The 20,500-nt window shown below is 59.5% G+C and overlaps 1 protein-coding gene across 2 annotated transcripts in view; it reads left to right on the top strand.

The window, feature by feature from the left end:
- Positions 1 to 19,090: 19,090 nt before the first annotated feature.
- ADARB1 (adenosine deaminase RNA specific B1) overlaps positions 19,091 to 20,500 on the top strand; it is an 87,105-nt gene continuing 85,695 nt past the window's right edge. For both annotated transcript variants that reach the window (XM_056814547.1, XM_056814546.1), the window contains exon 1: positions 19,091 to 19,278. The gene's annotated coding sequence lies outside the window, so the exon portion shown is untranslated. The remainder of the gene's footprint in view (positions 19,279 to 20,500) is intronic.

The following is a 20,500-nucleotide window of genomic DNA, read 5'->3' as shown; positions in this document are numbered from 1 at the left end:
CAATCAGGGGAGTCCCACACCCTCCAGGATACTCAAATTTTGGTGGAACAAAATGAGGTGCAGAGGCCTGGAGGGCCCGTGTGGGCAGAGGGCAGCCGGGGCCCAGCAGGGTGGCGGCCCCTCTTTCTTGGGGCTCCCCAGATGCCATCTCTTCCCTCTGGAGTGACATTTTCCCAGGTTAGGGAAGAGCTGGGGCTTGTGAGTCTGGGAGATCACTGAGAAGAAAACCATTCCCTGGTCCCTGCCAGGCTTGCTGGAGGTGGGGAGAGTCTGCAAAACTCTGAGGAGCTTCTGGGGCTTGCAGGCAGGAAGGCCACGATTTGAATCCTGCCTCAAACACTTAGGGCTGGAAAATGGGGATACTTAGAGCACTTGGCTCCCAGGATGGCTGTGAAGATGGGCCGAGCGGTTGTCAGAATGTCTGGGCCCAGAAGGCCCCAGCTGGGCAGGGAGGTGGTGCCACCCGCCCGCCTGACCCCACACCTCCTGCCCAGGGGAGCCTTCTGAGTCCTGCCTGCTCCTGCTCAGACACTTGGGCCTGTCCCCGCCAGCACAGATGCCCAGCAGGGCCCAGCCTATCGCCAGCACGGCCGCCCGGCTCTCTTGGCCAGCTGCTCCCAGGGCCAGCTCACTGGCCATCTTGAGGGTGAGGCAGGTGGGGTGGGTTCGGCGTTCCAGGCCTTACCTCCCCCTGCTCTCCGCTCTCCCTCCTTTGTGTTGGAATAAATTTGAGAGTGTAATTATAGCTGCCAAGCGCTGCGCTCCGCCCAGGGGTTTAGCCTGTGAAAACACTTTTATTTTGGGCTGGCTTGGCCATGTGCACGCTCGCTCGCTCTCTCACAAGCGCCTCTCAAGCTTGGGCGGGCCACCCCCAGCTCAAGGAAGGGCGCAGCCTCAATTGAACCCCCAATGGCCTCCTGAGCCACAAGGGCTTCTGGGCAGGTGCACGATGGGCAGCCCCAGCCTTCTGCCTGTTTCCCGCCCCCTCCCAAGGGCCTCCCTCCTCTTGGCACTGAGGCCAAGAGCAGGAAGTGCCTTGCCCAGGGTCACACAGCCGAGGGGCTGATGGCCCAGATTTGAACTCAGATCTTCCTAACGCCAGGCCTGGCACCCTATCCATTGAGCTGCCTAGCCAGCTGTCACATAGTAGGTGCTTCGAAATGCTTGTGGGTGGCAGAATTTGCTTTCGTGTTTGCCGGAGGCGTCGTCCCTCCCTTCCTGCCTTGGTCTTAATGGATGGTGTTTGGAGCTGGCTAAAACATCCACCCCCTGCGTCCCGCCTCACGCTGGATGGTCCTCCCTGAACCTAGCAGGGCCACTCACGGGCCCCTGTCAGACCCTCCCCTGAAGCCCTGCTGGTGGGGCTGGGCTGCCCAGGGCCACCTCCGTGCCACCGAGACTTGTCAGAGGAAGACTTCGACAATCCAGGTAAATCGAGGTGGCCTCTTGGGGAGGGCATGTGGGCTCTCTCACAAAATGTCCTTGGGGGGGGGGGGGCTAAGGAGCAGGCTGGGTTGCCCAATGGTCAGACGCAGGAGAGCATTGCTGAGGTGCCTGTTTTTTCCTCACATGCAGACAGAAGCCCCTCCTGGGAGGAGGTCTCAGGCAGTGCCAACCACCAGGCTCCCCAGCCTGCTCTGATATCTCTTCTCCATGTGAAGAGAGGAGGGAGGGAACACCTACTGTGTGCCAGGCGCTGGACCAAGCACTTAAAATATGATCTCATTTGGTCCTTAGAGCAACCCTGGGAGGTAAATGCTGGGTTTTTGCTTGTTTACATTTTACAATTGAGGAAACTGGGGCAGAGGTTAAGGGTCCTGCCCAGGGTCATGCCACTGAGAGATCGGAGATAGGATTTGAACTCAGGGCTGCCTGACTGTGGGGCAGCTAGATGGCACAATGGATAGAGTGCCAGGCCTGGCATCAGGAAGCCTTATCTTCCCAAGTTCATATCATGGTTCTGACACTAACTATATGAGCAGGGCAAGTCACCTCAAAACAAAGCAAAACCCAAGCCGCTGAATGCCTCAGTTTCCTTCACTGTAAAATGGACATCCTAAAAGCCTTGGGTTGGGAGGACCAAAAGAAATAGCTGCCAAACTCTTCGCTGGCCTGAAGCACAATGTAAACGATCCCCTTCCCCCTTGGCTTCCCATTTGCCTGCCAGGAGAGTCTCCAGTTCTGCCATTAGGGATTTGTTCCTTTGAGTGGAGAAGGCTTTCTGGGTTTCCAGAGTTGTAATTAAAATGCAAACCCTCCTGGGAAAGGCGGCTCTCTCGCTTTTATCCTCGCTAGCTGGCTTGGTAGCCATCAGCGAGAGCAGCCCTCTGGGACAGGGAGCCGGCAGCCAAGCAGGGGCACCAGCAGGGGCTGGGGGGAGCCAAGCCAGACTTCACATATTTCTCAGGTGTGCCAGGGAGGAGAGTTGAAGACAAAGCCACAGTTTGTCCCTGTGGACTGGAGAGAGAGGGAGGATGAGCCCGCTCAGGGCCGAGGCGGAGACCCCTGGCCAATACTCCTGCCCGGGCGGAGGTTGAGAAGGCGCTGCTGGTTCCTGTGGAGAGAGCCGCCCAGCACTGGGCTTCTTGGGGAGGCTCCTCAGGACCACCGTCAGTTTGGGGGCAAAAGACGCCATCAATTCCTCTAGTTTGTTCTTAAGTTTCTAGGAGGTGCGAAAGTGTCTGTCTGGAAGGGACCGGAGCAGCTTTGTGGTCCTGCCCACAAAGAAATGGAAAACATCTGAACCTGTACAAGCTGAAACTTTCCATAGGCCCCCAGGTGATTCTGGGAAGGAAAGGGGAAATCACAGAACTGCCCCACGTGACAGCTCTCTCTGACACAGAGTGCAGCAGCAGGGCACCCTCTTAGATCTCAGGGGGTGATGATGGGAAAGTGGACTCCAGGCCCAACTTGGCTGTGAGATAGGAGCTCCCACCTTCTCTATTGCCCCTTTCTCTGTCCATGCCATTGGGGGAGAAAAGGGCAGAAAAAGAGAAAGAAGAGGAGGGAAGGAGAGAGAGTGGAAGAAAGAGGAAAGAAGGAAGGAGGGAGGAAGGAAGAGAAGAAGGGAGACAAGGAGGGAAGGAAGAGAAGAAGGGAGGGAGGGAGAGAGGAAAGAAAGGAGGAAGAGAGGAAAGGAAGGAGGAAAGAAGGACAGAAGGAAGGAAGAGAAGAAGGGAGGGAGGAAAGGAAGGAGGAAGAGAGGGAAGGAGGGAGGGAGGACAGAAGGAAGGAAGAGAAGAAGGGAGGCAGGCAGGGCTGGATCAGGGGCCTTTTGCCAGTAGCCTGGCTTCCAGAAGTCTCCCTCCAGCTGAAACCATGCCTGTTTTTGTGTGCATGGAATGCCAGAGGCTGCCAAGGAGTGAGCTCTCCTCTCTGGGTGGAAGGTGGCCCCTTTCCCAGGAAGAATGAAGTCTTCCGGCCAGGGGGGACCACGTAGTACAGCAAGAGAACGTGGCTGGACCTTTGGTGGGTGGGGGAGGGCAGGGGCCCTCTGCCCTCCGGCCCAGCTCCTCACTGACCAAACAGAGCTTCCTGCAGCATTCTGTGCAGGGCTTGACTGGAGGCTCCTGCAGGTGTCCGGGTGACTCCCAGACGGGGGCGCCAAGACCTTCCCCCAAGCTTGCCCCAGACGAGAGCAATGGCGTGGATGAATGCAAAGGTGCTCCCGTGCCTCGTGGGCTCCAGGGAGAAGAGGCCCGGTGGCTAGACAAGAGCCAGACCTATCAGAGCCCTCTGAGGGGTCTGGGGGCCACGAGTGGCCCGTGGATGGGCTGTGCCCATGAGCTTGGCCCCTTCCTGTGTTCACGAGAGATGCCTGGGCAGGAAGGGAGCCGCTTCTGGCACCTGGGCATCAAGGAGAACTGGCCGAGCCACAGGGGAGCTGGAGAGAGCCGTGCAAAGGCAGAGAGCCCACGGACCCCAGGCGCAGTACTCCAGTGGAGTGTGAGTGGACTACTCGGTCAGGGGGAGGCCATTCAGGGCTGACTTCTTGGTCAGATCCAGAGAGCTTTTATGAAGGAAAGAAAAGGAGAAAACAGAACCCCCTGTGGGGGACCCGGGTCTACCCTGGCCAGAGGAGGTCCTGTTCCAGTCCTTGGCCAAGCGTCTACGGGGCTCACAGCTGGCCTGGCTCACTTCAATCCCCCCCAGACTGGGCTTCAGGGGTTTCTACTGCTCACAAGGCTGCGGCCTCCTGTCTTCTTCACCTAAAAAATGGAAGAGGGAGCCGGAGGTGGGGGTGGGGGGGGCGGGGCGAGGAGGGTCCAGGACATGAAGGGGGCTGAAGAGAGAAGGCAGCAGAACCAGGGGCCACCCAGAGCCAAGGAGGCCCAAGGCCAGTGGCAGGACGTTCTCTGGCCCAATCTGGGTCTTCCCCAGGTCTTGCCAGTTCCAAGCATCAGCCCTGAAAGCTATCCTCATAGGAAAAGGGCCTCAGGGCTGAGGACAGGCCTTTGGGTGGCCATGGGAGGCCCCTGGGGGTCCTTGGGGGGGTACTCAGAGAAAGGAACAAACACTGAAGTGTGGCTTATTATTATTATTATTAGGGCATCTCAACCTTGGGGGTTTCTGTCCCCTTCTTACAGGTGAGGAAATAGGAGGAGTGACTGGTCCAGGGTCTACTACACAGCTACTAAATGTCTGAGGCAGGATCTGAACTCAGGGCTGCTTGCCTCCAACTCTTGCACTCTATGTACTGTCCCTGCAGCTGCCCGACCAAAGTCAAAATATCAGCTGCCGAAAGGGGATTGGCCCCACAGGAAGGAAACACTTGGGGAATCACTGCAAAGAGGAACTGAGAGATGATCATTGGAAGACAAGTGGGGACACCCTGGCCTCTGTGGAGGCCTCTGAGGTTTGGGCTCAGGTGCTGAAGAGGTGTCCAGGCCACCCCCCAGGGGATGAGACCGAGGCACTGGGAGAAAATGACAAAGCAGTACTTGAACCCAGAGCCTCTGAGTCAGCCTTGGTCGGCTCTCTATCTTTCCCCTCTCAGCATCTCAGCTCCACAGCTGGAGGCCCGGGTCCTTAGCTGCTCTTCTCCTGGAGGGTGTAGACAGCGACCTGGGGCCTGCCCATTTCCTGCTGACCAACCAACAAGAGTGACCAGGCCCTGGCAGCCTGACAGAGTGGGGCAGGCTTGGGGCATCACCACCAGGGTGTCTTTAGAGCTGGGAAAGGCCTAAAGAATTCAGGCCCCCAGTAGGGCAGGAGGCCAGAGAGCAAGGCCTTGGCCCATGCTTCCCCGTGGCACCTCCGGCCTCTGGCAGCCTGGCCTGTTAGCATGCCCACATGGGGCTCCCCAGCTCACCAGGTCTTCTGGGGGCCTCAGTCTGGCTCAGTGGATGGCAGTGGGCAAGGGGTATCTGTTGGGGCAGCTTCAGGGGCTCATGGCCTTGGCATCTCTGGGCATAACTGATGCCACTGGGCCCTCTGCCAGGCTCAGAGCCAACCGTCCTATTGTCCCCCACTTTGTAGAGGAAGGATGACGCTCAGGTCCAAGGCCCCCCAGCTTCTGTCCAGCCATCTCTTGGCTGCCCTGCAGGTGGCCAGACATCCCGTCAGGAAATTTCAGGCGCTCCAAGTCCTTAGGAAACCTGCCGGGAACTGGGACGACCTCCAGGAACTGATGCAGAGTGAGAGGAGCAGAACCAGGAGAACATCCTACACAGAGACAGATACATTGTAGCACAATCGAATGTAACTGACTTTGCTACTGGCAAGCCAATGATCCAGGACAATCCTGAGTGATTTGTGAGGAAGAATGTATCCACATTCAGAGGAAGAACTGGGGGAGCGGAAACCAGAAGAGAAACACCTGCCTGATCACATGGGTCAATGGGGATGTGACTGGGGATGGAGACTCTAAAAGATCACCCCAGTGCAAATATCAATAATATGGAAATGGGTCTTGATCAAAGACACATGTTAAACCCAGTGGAAATATGCATTGGCTCCGGGAGGGGGGAAGGAGGAGGGCAGGGAAAGAATCTTGAAAAAATATGCTAAATTAAATAAAAAGAGGCTCGGCTGTCCAGGAGAAAAAAAGATCTGGGGGGGTGGCATTTGGGGAGGACCAGAACAGGCAGAAAGGGGCTCAGGGGCCTCTTCTTAAAGAGATGAACTCTGGGTGGACGTGAGGAGTGAGGGTGTTCCAGGCAAGGGGCACAGCCAGTGCAAAGGCTTGGAGAAGGGATGCAAGAGTGGAAAAATAGGTTGGGGCCAGGTGGTGAAAGCCTTGGAGATTGAACAGAGAAGTTTCTGTTTTATTCTAAAGGCCACAGAGTTTATTGGATAGGGGAGTCGCCTAGACCTGGCCTTAAGGAAGACCACTTGGGCAGTGATGTATAGGAGGAACCACAGGCCACTGGGGGGTGCTGAGATTAGAGTCAGAGAGACTCGAGTTCAAATCCAGCCTCAGACACCTCCCAGCTGTGGATCCTGGTGACTTCACCTCTGTCTGCCTCAGTTTCCTCAGTTCTGAAATGGGGATAATAATGGCGCCTGCCTGGCAGAGCTATAAGTTAGTATTTGTCAGGGTTCCTTCATCTTGCTTGGATGGGGGGGCTCTCCTCTCACGAGGGACCTCCTCAGAGCCAGCCTGCCACTGTCAGCCACGGATGCCCTCCCTGGTCTTTAAGCCTGGGTCCTTGGGTTCCCCTCTCACTCTGTCCTGGAGCCCTCGGCTCTGCTCCTACTTCCCCAAAGTGACCAGTGATGAGTCTCAGCCACCAGGTCCCGTGAGCTTGTCTCTCCTCCTTCCTCGCTTCCCTCTCAGAGTCGCCTCCACTTGTGTGTCCGCTCCTTGGCTGGTGGGGGTCCCTTGGGCTCTGTCCTTCACCCAGTGTCCCGGCAGCTCCCATGGATTGAGTGACCAGCTCTGGAGTGTCGATTCTTGACTCTGCCTCCCCTGTGACCTCCTTTCTTGTATCTCCAGCGAACTTTCAGGCCTCTCCAACTAGGTGTCCAGGAGGCAGCTGAAGCTCAGGGTGCCCACAACCAAGCTCATTCTCTTCCCCCCACCACTAGAGGGGACACCCAGATTCCCAAGCAGGGCATCATCCTGGCCTCCTTCTCATCTCCAAGCTGGTGCCAAGGCCCCTGGCAACATCCCTTGTAGATTTCACCTTTGCAACATCCCTTGTAGATTTCACCTTTGCAACATCCCTTGTAGATTTCACCTTTGCAACATCCCTTGTAGATTTCACCTTTGCAAAAAATCTCTTATCTAGTTCACCTTTGCGACTTCTTTCTTTGAAGGTGCTCCCACCTTGGTGCAGACCCTGATCACCTCACACCTGAGCTATGGCAATGGCAGCTGGATGGGGAGGGGGTGGTCTGCCCGTAGCCTCAGGTCTCTCCTCAGTCCAGGCCAGCTTCCTTTCAGTCGCTCTCTATTCAGTAAGCTCTAGTGGCTCCCTATTGCCCCCAGGAGCAAATATGCTCTCTTTGGCCTTCAAAGCCCTTTATACTCCTTTTCCATTCTCCTTCCGTCTCATTCCCTGCCACATACTCTAGGATCCAGGGGTCCTGGCCTTCTGGCTGCCCCATGAATAAGACCCTTCACCCCAGCTCTGGCATTCTCTCGGGCTGTCCCCTAGGCCGGAAATGTTCTCCCTCCTCTGTTCCACCAAAGTCCCAGCCAAAATCCCTCCTTCTGCAAGAAGCCTTCCTTCAAACCCTCCTACTTGTAGGCTTTTCCTCTGTTAACTTTGTCCTCTTTCCTATACTCACTCCAAAGGTGAAATGGACAAGAGCTGGAACAAAGGTGAAATGGACAAGAGATATTGCAAGAGTGAAATTGAAAAGAGTTGCTGGATACAAAGGGGATACCTACTTCTATAGCTTGCATTCTACATATCCCCTTCCTTAGAGGGAAAACTCCAGCACAGGCACTGCCCTTTGCCTCTTTTTGCCTGGCACCCAGTAGGCGCTTAGTAAGTGCTGATTGAGTGAGAGGAATTTGAGACAAGGAGACAGATCCCAGGGCTGTTGCAATACCCCAGGCGAGAGGCGAGTGATGAGGGCTGGAAGTGAGGCGGCAGCCGGCTGACCAGAGAGAGCCAGAGGACAGGGTTCCTGAGTATGGAGGGAAGGAGAGGGGGGAGCCAAGGGTGATGCCAAGCTTACAGGCTGGGAAGGCAAGAATAAGGATGTTTGGGAAAGGAGGGGAGTTGTGGGGAAGGCAATGAATTGGAGTTTGCAATGGCTCTGGGCCATCCAGGGTCATGAGGAACAGAGGCCCCCTGGGAGAGGCTGTCCATCCGGGAATCTGAGCACATGGTGGTTGGTGTGGTCACTGGGAGAAAGGGAAAAGATGAGCTGAAGAAGAGGAGAGTCTGGGGGCAGCTGGGTTGCTCAGTGGATTGAGAGCCAGGCCTAGAGATGGGAGGTCCTAGGTTCAAATCTGGCCTCAGACACTTCCCAGCTGTGTGACCCTGGGCAAGTCACTTGACCCCCATTGCCTAGCCCTTACCACTCTTCTGCCTTGGAGCCAATACACAGTATTGACTCTAAGATGGAAGGTAAGGGTTTAAAAAAAAAGAAAAGAAGAGGAGAGTCCCTGGGGGCCTCGAGCCAAAATCTTGGGGACGGTGTGGGGCATGATGGGAATGAACATTGGACAGAGCAGCCCGAGAAGGGCCAGTCCGACAGGTGGGAGGAAGTCGCCAAAACCAGGGAAGAGAAAGAGGAGCGAGGTTAGTCCAGACAAGCTGGGCCTTGGCTCTGCTTGCTTTTCCTTTCTTCTCCTCTGCAGGGATTCCCCCCAATACCCTCTCCTTCCTCAAAGCAAACAACCCTGCGAAGTCCGCGTGAATGGCAGCTTGTCTGATGTTGCCTTCCGGGACAAGGGGAGCTGGGATGTGCGCTACGTGGGGAGGGCGTACTGAAGCTTGCTTCAGCAGTGACCGGCTGACCACATGACGCCAGCCAGGGAAGGAGCAGGACAGAGGAGCCCAGGGCTTCGTTCCGGAAGAGAGGAAGCACATGTGTGCGTCTTGTCTGAACGGCTCTCTCCATCTAGCCTGGGAGCTCCTTTTGGCCCATCTTTGTTCACCTTGGCTTGAGTGCAGCGTCATCCAGCACACAGCTGGTGCCTACTGCATGCATGCTGACTGACTTCCTGGATGGAGACCGGTGGGCCAAAGTCAGAGACATCTGGAGGAGATTGCTTGAAGGGTGGAGTCGGAATGGGGGTGATGGTGAGGCAGACTCCCCACGGCTAAAGGGAAATCCCTGTAGCATTTTTCTAACAAAGGAGTAGGTAGCCTTACCAGTAGTGAGCTCTCCGTCACTGGGGCAATGAAAGGCTGAGGACTGAGGCTTGGGAGGCACAACTTGGGGCTGGCAGCAGAGGCAATAAAAGAACCCAGCAAAGCTCATCCGAGTGGAGAAGAGGTGGCTGAGAGCCTGGAAAGAATCTGAGCATTGGGTGGGAGTCTGCACCCGACTAATAACTGAACTGGAGCAGCTGGATGGATGACCCCGCAGGAAAGCCCTCCTGGGCCCTCCATTGCCCCAAGTGGGGCTTTTGTGAACAGCCCCAATGCCCACCTCTGGACCAGCAGTGGGGCTCCCCAGGCCTCTGACACTCAGGCTGGCGGGCTGGAGCTGGGCTCCTGGTAGGGTGCCGGTGAGCCAAGCTCTCTTGGCAGACCCCGCTTTGACTGTGCAGCAGCTACTGGGCCAGAGAGGCTGGAACCCGGGAGGAGGGGCCCCGCCCACGGGGAGTCTGTCTGCCTGATGGGTCAGACAAGAGAAGCGACAGGACTGGGGCTTCAGGAGCCCCTGATGGGCCTCAGCGCACACGGATGGATGACGGATGACGGCAGGGCTGCCTGAGATTGAGCTCTGCTCATTGGCTGAGGGAGGTGTCCTATCTGGGAAAGGCTCTGGCAGCCTGAAAGCCTCTGCTTGCAAGCCTCAGCTAGGCTAGAGGAGGCAACGCGCCCTCCCTCCCCTCCTCCAGGTGCTTACCCGACTCTGGCTAGCTTGGAGTGTTCAGAACTCGTCTCCAGGCAAGCCCCAATCTGCCTCTCTGCTGCTTTAGCCTGTTCCCGGCTCTGCCCATGGGAAACAAGTAGAACGTGACTAATCCCTCTTCTCCATGTCAAATTCTTGGAGCGTTCTCTTCGCCAGGCTAGACAGCCCCAGCTCCCTCTGCTCTGCTTCATCCTCGAATTTTCACTGACCTCCAACGGATGCCCAGAACTGAGCGCAGGGAGTGCAAGTGCCTTTGTTTGGCAGCCATGTCACACGGAGTTTTCAGTCCGCTCTCACTTGGGGACCCTTTGTAGACAGGCTTCGGGTTATTAGAATTGCCTCCTCGTTCCTTGTTCCCCTCCTCCGCCTCCCCCCTTTAAAGTGACTTTTGGACCCCAAGTGGCCTCGGATGTCAACCTGCCCTCCACTCAGTGTTGCTCCGAGGGCTTCTCCTGGCCTTGTGGCGATGACCACTGACCGTGGCCTCGTTGCACTTTAAAGCAAGAAGGAACCTCCTTGGCTATAACTCAGATGTGGCTGGGTCTCTCTTCCCTCCCTCCTAGACTCCAGACCGGTTTTCCTGTTCCCGCCGGGGTGTGGTCTCTGCATTCCTCCCACATTTCCCTGGGACTTCCGAGGGCCCCTCTGGTGACTGGCCATCCTGCTCCACACAGCTGGCCCCCACAAGCTGAGACTTCCCAAAGGCCGACTTTCCCACCCCAGCCAGCCTCCCCCAGCTGGCACGGGGCCTGCCAGCCCTCAGCCGGCTCTGTGGCTGTGGTCCATGGCTAGCCCAGCTCTGGCCCCAGGGGTAGCAGCATGGGTTCGGCTGGGGAAGGAAGAGCTGGCAACGTGCCCAGGACCGAAACGTAACGAGCACTACTTGGGGCATGCAGGGAGCAAATGAAAGACCCTCTGCACAGCAGGAAACTGCCTGCCAGCCCCGGGCGGGCACTGCTCTGGGCTTGGTTCTGGGCCCCAAATTATTGGGAACCCATAGAAAGGGGGAGGGAGACTGGAGGACAAGATGGCAGCGGGCAGAGCCAATGAAGGCTGGCCTGTCACAGAGGGGTTGGTGGCCCAGAAAGCCTAGGAAAACCCAGCAATCCTGCTACCAAAGTAGCCTTTTAGTAGAACTGATAAACTCTGAAACCTCTTTGGAAAGCTGTGGCTGGAGGCCTCAGAGGGCAGAGCAAAGAAGGCTAGATCTGGACTCCAAGGACCTTGGTTCAAATCTGGATCTGCCCTTTCCAACAAATGTGACTGTGCACAAGTGACTTCACCTCCCCAGGCCTCAGTTTCTTCATGTGTAAAGTGAGGTCTCTCCTAGTTCCAGACGGATCTAGGCTCCTAGGAGCTAAGGGTTGTTCCTGTGCTATAGGTTCACATTTGGCAAGAGAGATGGTGTCTTGGTCAAAAGGTCACGGTACCCAGTAACAGAAGAGGCCAGCCCTGGAATCCCAACTACTGCACTTAGCCTCCGTGACCCTGAACAAGAGAGCGGCAGGGATGTGGGTGTACACGGAGGGCTTTCTGGCCTCTCCCAGCTCTTGGACTTCCCATCAGAGGGTCCCAGGAGGGGTGGTCTCAGGACAGTCTAGACACCTTGAGGAGAGGCAGCTGCAGAAAGGTCAAGAAAGACCTTGAATTCCAGAGCTACCCTCAGGAAATTTCATGGAGACTCCAGGAAGGGAAGAAAAGCCTCCCCACAATCCCAAGCTCGGGTTACTCCCCTGCCACACATGATCTTGAAGCTTGAGCCACTTTCCACTGGACTCCATAGGCACTTGTAGGAGCACACGTCCCTGTTTTACGGGAGGTTTTGCACCAATTCTTCCCGATCACCTTAGCAAATCTTTGTTCAGTCATCAACAGGGAGCACAAATTCCATGCAAACAGGACCAGCCTCCCAGAACTGATGCAGAGTGAAAGGAGCAGAACCAGGAGAACATTGGAGAGAGAGAGGGATACATTGTAGCACGATCGAATGTAACTGACTTTGCTACTAGCACCAGTGCAATGACTCAGGACAACCCTGAAGGATTTAGGAGAAAAAAATGTATCCACATCTAGAGGAAGAACTGTGGGAGCAGAAACACAGAAGAAAAACAACTGCCTGATCACATGGGTCGAGGGGATATGACTGGGGGACGGTGACTCTAAGTGATCACCCCAGTGCAAACATCAACAACATGGAAATAGGTCTTGGTCAATGACACATGTAAAATCCAGAGAAATTGCGCATTGGCTACAGGATGGGGTGGGGGAGGGGAGGGAAAGAACATGAATCTTGTAACCCTGGAAAAATATTCTAAATTAATTAAATAAAACTTCCCAAAAAGAAAAATGGGGCTAAAAATAGCCCTTGCCTCCCACAGTTGTTGTGAGGAGTGATTGATTGTAATACTATTTGTAAAGCACTTTATAAATCTTTTAAAAAGCTATATTAATGCCAAAAAATTTGATGGGGAGTACACTGGTGGGGGCCCATGAGCACTAGAACTAGAAAACATCATCACTTCTCAGGGTCATCCTGAGAGCCCTGAAGGGAGAACTAATTGTCCATCCTCTGGGTCTTTGGCCCCAAACAAGTGGGAGGTGAGGAATAAGCCAGAGAAGGCACTCCCTCAGGGGAGCATTGGGTGAACATAAAAGGGGGGCTCCAGGAATGTGAGTTACTCTAATGCTGATCTCCTTGGCTCTAGTGTTTCCCCTACTCTCGTCCATTCTGCATCCAGCCACTTCACCCATGTGGCTGCAATATGGCACTGTCCCTCCCCCCCCAACATCTGCCAGGGTTCCCCATTGGCTCTAGGGAAGCTGAGCAACTCTTAGTCTTCCAATGAAAGTCCTGCCCAGCCTGGCTGCTCCACTCTCCCCTCCACCCTTACTTTGTGACTCTCCTTGCTAGCCTGAGAGGCCTGAGGGCTGGCTATGCCATTCATCTTCCACCTCCATGCCTTTGCAGTGGGGACCCTTCCTGTCTGGAATGTGTGGTTCCTCACAGTCCCTCCCACCCAAGTGCCCTCGGTGTTAAAACCTTCTGGAAATCCCAGCAATTTAATTTGTCAGCATTTCGCAAGATTTGGAACGTGCACGTGTTATCTCCCCTGCTAGAATGCTAGATGCATAATTCGATTTTGTTGTGGAAGATGTAGCCAGCTTTGGAGTCAGTGGAGCCGAGTTTGAATCCCGACTCACTCCCACCGTTGCCTTGGATGAGTCCTTTACCTTCTCTAAGCCTTAGTTTCCTCCTACAAGGCCCCTCCTAGCTCTAAGTCTCCAATCCTATGGATCATCAACATGTGATATTTTGGTGATTTCTCCCGTGGAAGCCGTGGCTCCCTGGTGATATGTGGCTTTTGAGAGTCCCTGGGCTGGCTATGGGCATGCACCAGTGTGAACCCAGGGCTCCTGGTCACCCGAGTGAGCTCCCTGCACCAGGCCGCTGGGTCATTCAGGACCGTTTCTCTCCATCTCTAGGCCCGAGCGGCTTGTGGCTGCAGCCTGGGCTCATTCCACTCAAGCGGGGGAGGGGGAGCCTGTGGCCGACTCTGGATGGCCTCCAGGGAGGACGTGAGGAGGCGTGAACAAGTGCCCTTACTGCAGCCGCACAGATGCCGAGGCCAGTCTGCCAGGTCGATTCCCGTTGCCCGGCGGTCCTGCACTCGAACCTTCCCTGGCAGACAGTTGCTTTTGAGGAGGGGGCCACGTGCCTGTGGATCCACTGGGGGATGCCTTGAGCCCGGGAGTCCTGGAGCTCTCCCTGCCTGGAGGCACAGCAGCCTGCACTCACCCAGGAGCCCTTCCGTCGCTGTGGGTGGATGGAGGCTGAGTCCCAGAGATGATGGGGCATGACAAGGGTTCCAAGACTGGCCAACGCAAGGCCAGGAAGGATCCCCCGAGGACGGCGTCTCCCTTGGGCGTTCTCAGGACGGAGGAGAGAGCGGCTGCCCCCCACTCGTCTGGGCAGCGGCAAAAGGGCCCCGTGCCCGAGAAGGCGAGCTCCTGCTGTGCGCCCTCGCTGCCGCCAGAGCCCCTGGGGCGATCGGGAGGGCCTACAGCAGTCCGTCCTCGGCCTCTGGAGGGCTGGCCAGCCACCAGGGGAGGAGCCCAGAGTCGCGGGCACGCCTGGCCGCCTTCTCCATAAAGTGGGGGTAACAGACTGTGGCAGGGCCTGTGGTGAGGACCCAGGCAGCAGGCACTGCCCAGACGACCCTCCACTGGCCCCGTACACGGCTGGTCTGGGCCTGACATTGGCGGGTCCACCCTAGGGGCCACAGGAGCCCCCTCGGGCCTTCGTCTTCATCCCCGGCGAGTGCAGGCGGGGCTGGGGCCCGAGAGCTCTGGGAGAGGCCTTGCTGCCGCTTCAGCGCCACCCGGGCTCTCACATGCCGCCCTCTTCCCCGCAGGAGCTCCCCGCACCGGGCAGGTCAGCATCAAGGCTCCGGGAGCCAAGGCTTCGGCCGTGACCGCAGGGGACGGTGGCAGAGCCTGGGCCGCGTCAGGACGGTCGTCGGGCACGAGGCTGGCAGCGTTCAAATTCAGCGTCAGCATTTCATCAGTGGGAAGTGGGGCAGGTGCAGGGAGAGCTTCGTGCCAGCAAGGCCCTCTGCCGCTCTCCCAGGCCCTCCATCATCTTGCCTGGCCCCGTCCCAGCATTCCCCTCACCAGGCTCCCTTCTGCCGAGGGGGTGACCGCTTTGGCTCCCTGTATGATATGGACCCTTCACAAGTGTTTGTTGCTGGGTCGTCAGACACATGGGAAGGCCTGTGATCCGGGGAGGGAGTGACCTCTGCTGCCCCTCACCTGGGCACTCCTGCATCCTCCCCGGGGCCCGGAGGGGACGGACTGCCTTGTCGCCCCCACGGCCAGCCCTCAAGAGCTGGCGCAATGGGAAGAAGTCTGCTGGGAATGGCGGCGGGCTGGGGGCATTCGGGCCACGACACCTCCTTCGAGATGCCGCCAGCATCCAGGAGGGGGTGTGGCCGCGATGGAGGAGGGAAGGGGGACATCAGTCAGCTGCCCAAGAAGTTGGACTTGGGCCTCCCCGTCCCTGTTTGCCAGCCCCGAGGAGAGGCGAATCGGCCTGAAGAAGGCATCGGGCTGGGCAGAATCAAAAGGGGTCTCCAGATAAGTCCCACCAGGATAACTTGGTGCTGGGATCCACCCAAACACCCCTCTCCCCCGAGATGCCCTCCCATGGCCCCCAGGGGCTGCTCTGGGGTGCCTGGGCTAGTGAGCCTGCTGGGGCTCACTTCTCCAGGGTGTGGGTTTGTCCGGAGGAGGCTTGAAGCACGCATGCCTTCGGCCCATGACACCCAGGCACCCATACAGCTGGGGGGGGGGGGGAAGCAGCCACTCCTCTGGGCCTCCCAGTCACCTCGGCCCCTCCATCTGCACAGCGCTCACCCCTGAGTGCCTTCCCTCCCCTTCCCGGGGCTTTGGGTGTCAGATAACCTTGGCAGGCTGATGGGACGGCTATGAGAAATACGGGCTCCAAACACCCAGGGCCCTCGCTGGCTCGCCTGCATTGATGGATTGTAGCTGGTGGATTTCCTATATACTCTGCCCGGGACTGTTTACACTCACTCTGGAGCACAAACCTGGGCTGAGAGGGCGACTCTTAGATTCGAGGAGGCCCGGCTTCCAGGCTGGGCAGGTTCCAAGAGTGCTTGTCTCAGGCAGCTCTCCTCCCCCGGGACACCTTCCTCTGCTCCAACGAGGCTAGCCCATGGCTCAGCTTTGGGTCCACAAGCAGTGTGCCCGCCCACTTTCCACCTGGGTGACTTGGGAAGGGGCACCCCAGAGCAGCCCCTGGGGGCCATGGGAGGGCGTCTCAGGAGAGGGTACTTTGGGTAGATCCCAGCTCCAGAGCTCCAAGGGGCCGTGGCACCCCCCGAGGCCAGCCCTCTCAGGCAAGTCAACCAACATTGGCTGAGGCCTTGCTGGGTGCTGACACCACAGACAGTCCCTAACCTCAAGGAGCTCCCGGGCTAAGGAGGGAGACAGAAGCAGGTGGAGGCAGGGGATCGAGAAGAGAACAGGGGTGTGAATGCCCCAGGAGAAGGGGAGATGGATCGGGCTGGCCCAGGGGAGCCAGGAGGGAGGGACAGCGTTCCAGGCAAGCCAGGGAGTCAGCCAGGGAGCACGCAGCCTCGGGGCCCGAGTGATGGGACCCTGGGCCTCCGGGCAATGAGAGCCCCAGAAGAACCAGCCCTGGAAGATGGGGGGAAGGCAGGGAGCTGGGGAGCAGGCAAAAAGGTAGCCTGGCGGCCCAGGGCACAGTGCAGTGGCCAAAGGCAGCAGAAGCTTCCCCGAGAAGGGAACAAGCATTTAGCAAGTGCCTACTCTGTGCTGGGCGCTGTGCCGGCACTTTAAACATGGGATCTCTTTTGATCCACTCGTCAACCCTGTAAGGTGGCTGCTATTATCCTAATTTGACCGTTGAAGAAACTGAGGCAGAGGTGAAGTGACTTGCCCAGGGTCCCACAGCTCGTCCTGGGCTCCCTGGAAGGGAAGCACAACTCCCTGTCCTTCCTCCTAGTGCTGGTGGATGGGGGCATGAGCCCATCTCCCCCCAGATCCTCTGAGGAGGCTGGGCGAGCCCCCAAAGGAGGATGTGGCCGGTTGGGGCTTGAAGGAAGCTTCAGAGGAGAGGCCCAGGGATCCTGGGGCACAGAGGGCGGCCCCCACTTTCTTCAGCTTTCCCTCCCCTGTGCAGAAAGCTCTTTCAGAGGCCGGGACTTGGACCCAAGGGAAGCCCCTTGGGCTGAGCTGGGATCCCCGCTGGATCTTGGGAGGAGATGATGGTTCTCGGGGGCCCCGGGGGCCGCCTCCCCCACCTCGGCCCAATGTCCGTCCCAGCTGAGCAGACTCCCAGGCTCTTCCCTTCCATGGGGGCCGCCTCCTGGCCACTCTGGCCTGTGGCCTTTGGAATCGGACTGCTTGGCCTCTAGGGAGGCATCGAGGCAGCGAGGCTGGGGCTGGGCACAGGTCCTCTCCTGCCCGGATGAAGGAAGAGAGACCTGAGGGGGCAAGAGCTGCCTCCAGCAAGCCACTGGACCTCGGATGGGGCCACCGGACACAGCCGCAGCCAATCCCGCCGCTGGCCTCCAGAGGCAAGGGGAGGCAGAAGTGCCCCGGGGGAGGAGGAGGAGGAAGAGGGGAGGCTGGGAGGCTGAGGCCCAGGGCAGTGCTGTGGCCAAAGGCAGCAGGAGCTCCCTGGGAAAGGGCAGTGCCCACTCTGTGCCAGGTGCTGTGCCAAACACTTAAACCACGGGATCCCAGTGGAGGGAAGGAGAGGGCTTCTTGGAGGAGGCAGCCTCAGAAAGGGAAGCTTCCCCTCCTCATCCATCCTCTCCGGCTCTGGTTCTTGCTGCCCTGCCAGATCGCCCCCATGTAGGCCCACTGAGAAGGTCGGAGGGTCTGCTAGACCACTCAAGTGACCTTGGCTAAGTCCCGTCCCCTTTTGGGATCTCCATGCGGTCCCCAACGCTCTCCTTTTCCTGGGGGAAATGATTCAGCCAAGAGCGCTTGGCTGGAGTTGGGCTGGACTCAGGTCCTCCCTTCAGACCCAGCCTCCCGGGCTCCTTCAAGCTTTGTCCTTGGCTGGTAGTTTGCCATTTCGCGTTCGGGGTTCACGTGGTTTTCCCCCTCCGAAATGAATGGAAGGGTGTGCGCGCGCGCGCGTGCGCCCCTCGCACTTAGCGCATCGCCAGACGCCCATCGGACCTTCCATAAGGGCGGGGTGAAGCTCGGTTACCCTCCTCTCTCCCCGCCCCCACTTCCAATCCATCCACCAGCCGTAGGGATAAGCCGCGGGGCCGGGGAGGGGCCTTTCCTCCACAGCTGAGAGGCAGGGGGTGGCTGAGCAGCCCTCGAGTCCCCCTCCCGGCTGGGCGAGCCCAGAGGCCCAGGCCTTGGGTCAGAATCACAGGACGTTTTCTAAAGCCCGTCCTCTCCTGTCCCGAGCCTCAGTCTCCCCATCTGTAAAACCAGGGAGTGGGACTGGATGGCGATTGGGGGTCTGTCCCACTCCGAGTTCTCTCACTCCCTGGGAGTTCCTGGGAAAGGGGTTTCCGCTCCTGGACCTCAGTTTCCCTGTTTGTAAAAGGCCAGCTCCCTTCTCCACCCAAACACTGGTGCGCGCCCTAGCGCCAGCCTCCTGTGCTCGTGCTCGTCACCGCAGTCCGTCCTTTTCGGGGGAAGCCCCGCCTACGCCTCCGTGGACACTTAGCCACGCCTCCTAGGTGCTCGGCCCCGCCCAGGACGCTTGGGCTAGGTTGCTGCAGGGCTGAGGGCTTCAGAAAAGCCACGCCTACATGTCTTCTCTCTGAGGCTCAGCCGCCAGGCCTGGTCCAATAGGAGCACAGGAGCCCACCCCGGCCCCGCCTCTTGGCGGCCAGGCCCCGCCTCCGGTCCCTTTGGCCCCGGCTGCCGCAAGACTGACGGCTACAGGGAGGCCCCGGCCACAGCTCCTCCCTCAGAGCCCTCAGAGGCCAGTTCTGGCTCAACAGAAGAGTAGAGGCCTGCTTAGATTCACTCCAGGCCCCACCTCCGGCTACTGTGGCCCGGGTTGCTGCAAAGTTGATAGCATGGGAAGGCTCCGCCTACAGCCTCCCCTCAGAGACAGCTTCAGATCCAATAGGAGCTCAGGGGCCCAACTCTGCCCCGCCCAGTCCCCGCCCCTTTACTCCGGGCCACGCCTCCAGCTCTTGTGGCCCCGGCGGCTTTCAGGGCTGCTGGCTCCGGGAAACTCCTCCCACAGATCCTCCCTCGAGGCGCTCGAGCCAGTCGCGGTCCAATAGGAGCCAATAGGAGTCTCGGGTAGGCCCCACCTCCATCCGCTAGACTCAGCTCCCTGGGCTTCTGGCTCTTGCGCCCGGGCCGCTGGGGCTCAAGCTGCGGCATGCGGGGCGGGCCCTGAGACCTGGATCTGTCGGAGGGTGAGGAGGTGTGTGCGCGTGCGCACAGATAGCCGGGGGGCGCGTCCCCGCGTCCGTGACGCCGGGTCCCACCCACGGGGGCGGGGCGGGGGCGGGGGCGGCGCGGGCACGGGCGGGCGGAGGGCGCGGGCGCGGGCCGCCGGGGCCAGTTGGGCGGCGTCGGCGGCGGCGGCGGCGGCAGCAGCAGCGGCAGCGGCAGCAGCAGCAGCAGCGTCGGCGGCGGCGGCGGCATCGTCGTCGTCGTCCGCTGTAGCGGCTCGCGACTCGGGGCTCGGGGCTCCGCGTGGACACGGAGCGAGGGAGGGACGGCGCTCATGGCTGCCGCTCCGCGCGGCCTCCGGGGACGGTGAGTGACGGGAGCCCACGCTCACGGGCGCTGGGGGCCGGGGAAGGGGGGGCGGCCTCCCCCCGCCCTCTGCTGGGGGCCATTTGGAGAGGCCCCCACATCCCCCATCCCTTGGGGTCCACGGGCGTGCTGCGCGCCGCACAGGGGATGTGAGGGTGCGCGCGCGGAGGCAGGGGCGCTGACACCTGAGGTCGAGTGCGGCCCCGCACCCCTCTACATGCTGGGGCGCTCCCCCATCGGGGCCCCTGCCCGGGCCTCAGAGGTGCCCGCGGGCACTGCCCAGGTTGGCAGGGAGCCGCCACCGCCGCAGACACCTGGTGAGCGCGTGAGGCTGGGCCCCCGGAGAGCGGGGACCCCCACCGCTTGCCGGAGACGCCCGCACCCCCTCGGAGCTGCATTTGGACAGCTTCAGGCCCGAGGAAGGGCTGGCTGGCTGCAGGGCCGGCAGCTTGGCAGATGCTTGTGAAGGGAGAGGTGATGGGCCAGGGCCCCCAGTCTGCCGGGCTGCCTGCCCCCCCTCCCCCCTCCCCCCGTCAGCCGGAGAGGGACCCGATTTCGGAGGTCAGTGGACAGGTGTAGACACGGCCGCCGAGCGGAGGGCGAGAGATGCCGCCGCGCCGCCGCCGCCGCCGCGGGGGCTCATTGAAGGGGAGCCCAGATGCGCTTGGCGCTGTCTCCAGGCAGCAGCCCCGGGTCAGAGGGCCGCGGGCAGCTGGAGCTTCCTGGGGCTGCTGCTCGGGAAGTTTGGGCGGTCTGTGCAGGGAGGGGGAGGGGCAGGGGCGAGAAGGACAGCGCCGGCCTCCGGGCCTGGTGGGCAGCGAGCGGATGAAGTCATGTCGCCGCCGCCGCCGGCCTCACGCTTAACTGTTTGGGGCCAGAAGGGAGGCGGCGGCTGCGGCCACCTTCTGGCCTTGGGGAGCTGCCAGGCTGCCCGGCGACCTATTTGGAAGCGCCAGCAGCGGCTCAGGTGGCTGCTGCCAGGAACCCGAGACCAACCCCCGCCTGGGAACCTGGCTCCCCCAGCAAGGTCTGCGGCTGCTGGGGGGCCTTGTGGGCCAGGAGGGCCGAGGGCGGCCCCCCAGGGCGAGTGGCAGGGTGCACCTGCAGGAAGCCCAGGGGAAGAGGTGTCTGGGGCAGAGCCACGCTGTTACGGGAGGAGAAACCGAGGCTCAGTCCGGCCAAGGTCAGCCAGGGAGGGCCCCTCCTGCCGGACTGGGGGGGG

This window comes from Monodelphis domestica, chromosome 2, assembly GCF_027887165.1.
Source record: "Monodelphis domestica isolate mMonDom1 chromosome 2, mMonDom1.pri, whole genome shotgun sequence".
Classification (NCBI taxonomy): domain Eukaryota; kingdom Metazoa; phylum Chordata; class Mammalia; order Didelphimorphia; family Didelphidae; genus Monodelphis; species Monodelphis domestica.
The sequence above is the reverse complement of the archived record's forward strand: the minus strand, read 5'-3'. Positions and strand labels throughout refer to the sequence as shown.